Source organism: Thermobia domestica, chromosome 8 (genome assembly GCF_964235325.1).
Source record: "Thermobia domestica chromosome 8, izTheDome1.hap1.1, whole genome shotgun sequence".
Taxonomy (NCBI): Eukaryota; Metazoa; Arthropoda; class Insecta; order Zygentoma; family Lepismatidae; genus Thermobia; species Thermobia domestica.
Genome location: NC_137461.1, coordinates 38,494,161 through 38,500,163, shown reverse-complemented (window position 1 = coordinate 38,500,163; position 6,003 = coordinate 38,494,161).

The following is a 6,003-nucleotide window of genomic DNA, read 5'->3' as shown; positions in this document are numbered from 1 at the left end:
ATTCTAGTTGTAGTAAGATATAAATAATTCCCACCCTCCCACCCTCACTAATGTCATGGTTGGAGTTTACTTGTTATCGGTTCGATTCTAGTTGTAGTAAGATATAAATAATTCCCACCCTCCCACCCTTACTAATGTTATGGGAAAGTACAATGTGGATTTTAATAGAGTACAAAGTAGAGTCACAATAGTGTTAAGTCCCTCGTTACAACTTAAGAAGAAAGTTTAAAGTGCAGTTAAGAATGATTAGGAGTCACGAGTTTGATTCTCTGCTGAGTGACGTAACATATAATTCTGTGTTGTAGTGATATTTTCCCAAGTTATAGTAATTTATAGCGTTCAAGGAACGAAAATAATTTTATTGTGGTGTGGTTTACAATATTTAGTTATCTTTAAAAGAAATCTAGTTATTATTTAACACACTATTATTGTTATTTAGACGTATAAATACAACAGTAACATAATATAGTAGTTGTAAATTAATTTAATGAATGAGGAAAGCGAGAACGCAGCTTGAAGCATTCACAGTGGTAGCAAGAGGGTGGCTTGTGCGATTATTTACGAACGTTGCCGATCGGAGACGACGGTACACGAAAGCACACAAAGAGAGAGGATTTGGATTCCATCCTTCGCGGCGACTCAAGGTCGAGCGAAAGCAGCAAAGTAAGAATAAGACATTAAAGTTAGTTACAACAATTGAGAAATATTGAGTTAAAAACCACCCACCCACCCTAAAGTTAGTTATTATTATTGTTAGTAGTACTTTTAAGTGAGTAACTATGCTTTCATTGAAAAATAATCACAGGGTGCATTATCCCGTATTGAAGGATAATGGGAAAACGGCGACAATGTTTACCAAGTCGAGATACTATTATCTGGACTTGGGAGTCTTGAAACATTTCATGGAATATAGTCCAACATATAACGAGGACAAAGAAATCATATTTAGAAATAATGTACTAGGTTTGAAATATAAACATTACTATTTGATTGAGTTTTATGACAAAAGCTTTAGTGTTGATGAATTAGTAGATTTGGGTTTCAGACGGCATTTCATGTCTGTGTTAACGGGCATTGCCGAAACGAACACGATAGTGCGTGAATCTATCTTTTTTGCGATTAAGAACGAGCAGTTAAAATACAAGGTTTGTGCATTATTTAGTTCTGGTGCTAGCCAGGAAAGAGTAAATGAATGGCTGCAACGTTTCAGAAATAAATTTGAATGCACTCAGGCAATTAAGATATCTGACTTAGTTACAACACTAGCGCAATTTGAAAAGCAAGCGAAGCTTGTTATTTCAAGTGATAAGTCCGCATTAGATTTGGTAGCCTTTGCTACATTTTTTAAGCAACGAACACCTTGGTTATCGGACTAAAGATGATCTAATCATGACAATCTTATTGTACATAGTTATGTAGTATTATCATTAATTTTTAGTTATAAATAGGAATATATATATAGAGTAATATTAGGAATATCGTTAACTATTAGTATTTTGTGTTATGTTATTATTTAGGTTATTATTTAGATTTAGGTTTTAAGGGATAAATAGAATTATAAGTTGATAAGTTAATAAGTGAATATGTTAGTTGTAGTAGTAGTATTATTATTAATAAATAAAGTGTAGAAAGTCTGATATTTGAACATTAGAAAATTTTGATTATGACTTTAAGACATACATGTTAGAAAATTAGTAAATTAGAAGTGACAAGAAGTATTTTTGAGATAAAGAGTAGATTTAGGGAAAATGACTATGGAGAAGAATACAGAAAAAAAAACTGAATGATTTTTGCTATCAGAATAAGATCAGGGAAAAGTAGAATTAAGAAAGGCAAGAATGAACAAATAATAGAACACAATGAATGATGCAAATTTACGTGAAGTTAAGCTAGATAAGAAATTTTAAAATTAGATAAACATTGAGATTTGGCAAACCTTTCAATAGGGGAAACCCTAATTAGGAAGGAAATCCCATTCTCGCCGAGTTGAAATTGGGCGATTACCGAACGTCGACGAGAATAATTTATTAAAGAAATCACATTAGTCTTCCGTGATAAGTTCAGAAGAGGCACAAGAGATGACTCGTTTTATCATGTGAAAAGCAGTGAACATTTTTTTTGGGTGATACCCTTCATTTTTAGCCTAGAACCTAGCGAATACTGAATTAAGATTAAATTAGAGAAGTTAATGATTATTTTAGTATCCTAGTATGTAAGCGTAGGATAAAGTGAATAATTTTGATGACGGCAATATTAATATCTTGTAGATCTAGAATAGAAGAAGAAATAACTAGAATAGAAGTCTATTTTAGTTTCATTGCTGACATAATAAGTAAGTTAATCTAGCATTAATTTTCATGGATTTGTATATGGATCGAAGGAAGTGAAGAAATAGAGAAAGATTCGGAAGGAATGTGATTAGATAGAAGAAGGAAAATAGTAATAAAATAGATTATGTAAGATAAGTAGTGATAGCAAACAAATAGATAAATAGAATAAGACTAGACGAGATGAAGATTAATAAATACCAGACGAAGACATAAAAGTATATAAAGTATAAATATAAGTATAGAGAAGAATGAAGATATTAAATATTAAATAGATAAATAGATAATAGATAATAGATAATAATAAATAATAATAATAAAAGAAATATAGCACTAAAGAAATAAGTGAAATATATATGGTAAAGAGAGCAAGCTACGACGAATTTACGAAGAATATATGTTGAATATATAAAGAATATATTAGCGCTTATAGTAAATAGTGAATATAAGAGAATATAAGTTAAGATATAGATATAGCGCAGAAGAAAAAAAGAGAATTTTAGATTCGGGGAAAAGCAGACAAGTAGATTCTGTAAGAGTAATCCCTAAACAAGAAGGAACATTTAGAGATGGACAAAAATACCGGAGTCTTATGACTGAATATAGGATCCATTTCACAAGCTAGGCCTTGTAGGCAAATTTTTAATAATAAGAGTAATAAGTATAATAATAATATTATAGTAATGATAATAATAATAAAATATAATATAAATAATAATAAATGATGTATTAACGCGCGAATATTTAAGTATCTAAATACAAGGTTATGTCTTTAGCTTAAGGAATTAGTATTTGGAGGGCCACTAAGGCAAAGGACTTAGATAAAAATAATGATTATGACGATGTTCACGAGAGTGATGAACTTATTTAAAGTTTTGATTATGACGATATATAGATTAATTAGACATTAAGCTTAATATTAATTATTAAATACAATAATACTTTTGTCACGAATTATTTTGTTGAAAAAAGAAAGAAAAAAGAAGTTGAGTATGAAGAAGAATCGGATTTTAGAAATTTTAAATCACCATGTCAGACTTTTATGATTTTGTATATATTTTTAGTTGATTGTAAATGTGATAACTGGAAACAATTCTCGATTAGGATAGATGGCTAGTCGAGCAGCCGTTTAACAACCAAGGCTCTATCGAATCTTGCAGAAATTCAAGATTCCATCGATTTTTTACCCCTGAATCATAAACGGGTTTTGATTTCAGTTATCTAGTGTTAGATAAATAAATACTTTATTTTATTATAAGTTAGGATAATTAGTTAAATATTTGTAAACACATATACATATACACATTTAAATATAAAGACACTGTACTTACCTTGTAGATGTTTATTATTATTGTTGTCCACATTGTTTATATTTTTAAAAGATCACTGTCACCATTCACTACTTATTTCACGTAAAGCCAGATTGAGCATAGCTTTCCAAAGCACTAGCAATGATGCTGAGATTTAGGTAACACAGGTAAATAGCAACACAAATAATGGGTTAGAAGTTGTGCACAATGAATCGAAAACGGGACACGTCACTGATAGTAAATCGAACATTTTTGTGATAAATTTCGAAAAACTTACAAAAAGTGAACGCACGATCGACGCCAACAGGGAATCTTTCTTCCCCTGCGACGTTATTATTCTTTAAAACGCTAAAACTATTGAGAATTTTCTTAAATTTTCATTGTGTTTGAACACCGTGCTAACTTTCAACCGAGACGACGCCCAAATGGAACAAGCAACGGATGTTTGAATTAACCTTGATTCAGAAACGCTGAATTTGCGGTTCTCAACCAAAGTCACCCGCATAGTTGCAAACTGTCTAATGGAGAATTTTATTCTCTACAAGTGAAAATATAGTGTATATTTTTTCTTAAAGCAAGAAAGTTATGAAGTAATATTTATTTGTGTAAATCAGAGTATCACATAAGTGCACATAATATCGTTATTAGTGTGGAAGTTTCGTTTTCCAAACGAAAAGTGAATAAATTGTGATAAAAGTGCGAAATAAAACTTTGCGCGTACAGTCAACAAGTGTTCAAGTTCGTAAGGATGTACAATGTAGCAAAGGAAAATTTTCACTGCCCACTTGGTAACAGAAAAGCTTAATTGCACATTATAAGAACTATCTCAAATGCAATTAACACAGAACAGATTATTCATTCGTTCTAATTCTTGTTGTACTCACTAGATGGAATGAGCATACACATTTAGCTGTGTATCTTGTATATTATATTTAAACAAAATCAAATGATTAAATATTAATAGATTAAGTAAATTTTGGGATCTGTAAATGGTTTAATCAACTTATGAATATTTATTTATGTTGTTATATATACTTTATTTTGGTTAATATTATATTTCAATTTCAGGTCATGTTTTCATATTTTATATATCTACAGGGTGTTTGATTTAATCACGATCTCCGTTGAGATCTATTATGTTAGCGTAGCTAACAATTTTTCAAAGAGGGGCATGTGGCAGAGCCTGTATTTTCATGTAGCAGAGCTCGTAATTCAATGATTAATTTTATGTATATTTGGAAATATCAGATTTATTAAAGATTTTAATGTTTATTTGGTGAAGGGAAAAACAATGAAAATAATTTATGTCAAGCTCAATATTCTTAATAATGCAATTCTCATGAAATTAGTACGACTGTTTTATCAGCTATTAAAAATCAGTAAAGCACATTACTTGTTGTCTGCGAATTCAGGAACTGAATTCAGAAAATGTGTTAGTAAGAACAATTTACAGAATTCACTAAGTTGCAATTGTACAATGATTATGAGCATGAAAACACATTCACGGGTATGTAGAAATTGTCTAGAATCATGAGATCAGAGCATTCCAAGTATTGCAGTTGTTGTTCGCGACACAAGGAAGCGACCTTGTTTTCCAAAGAAAGAAGGGCACACGTGCTTGACGTCAGTTGACACCATCAAATTCCTGGGGACAAGGTTTGAACAAAACCAGAGGACGAGAGGTCTCGACACAGAGAAGTTCGGATGCGACTCAGAAGTTCGTATGTGACTGAGAAGTACAGATCAGACTAAGAAGTTGAGACTGGAGTCTCAAATCGTTTACATTCATCAAACTAACTTTGGGAGTTAGTTACAGAGGACATTGGTCAGAGAGCTACAGCTATCATCGTCACCAATGATTGCAGTGTCTTGACCAGAGAGACACAATCCAGGAAAGATATCAACTTGGCGATATCTACAAGCCAGAGACCAGCCCAGGAGAGGACCACCTAGGACCAACAACTGAAGTTAGAATCCAAGGTATGTGTGATCTCAATATCAGTGATCAATCGCTCAATGCTTGGTATGCGTTGCTCTTCTGGCAAACATTCTAGATACCCGTATTCAAACATTACATACTTACACTGCAACACAAAGTTATGAGAAATATAACCATCAAATATTAAGTCAATATCTGAGTTGTTATTTTTAGTTAATTTCCTATAAAGATATGGTTCAATTATTTACCTCTCGCATAGCAATCGTAAACATACCCACTCATTCTAGATGGTGAGTGGAAGGTGATCTTCTCGGTTCAACGATTTCATCCCCGTTTCAAAGACACGAACTAAGGAGGTTATCAATTGGGTTTTGGACTTAGTCAAACTTTCGTAATAAATAAATAAATAATAAAATAAAACAAAATC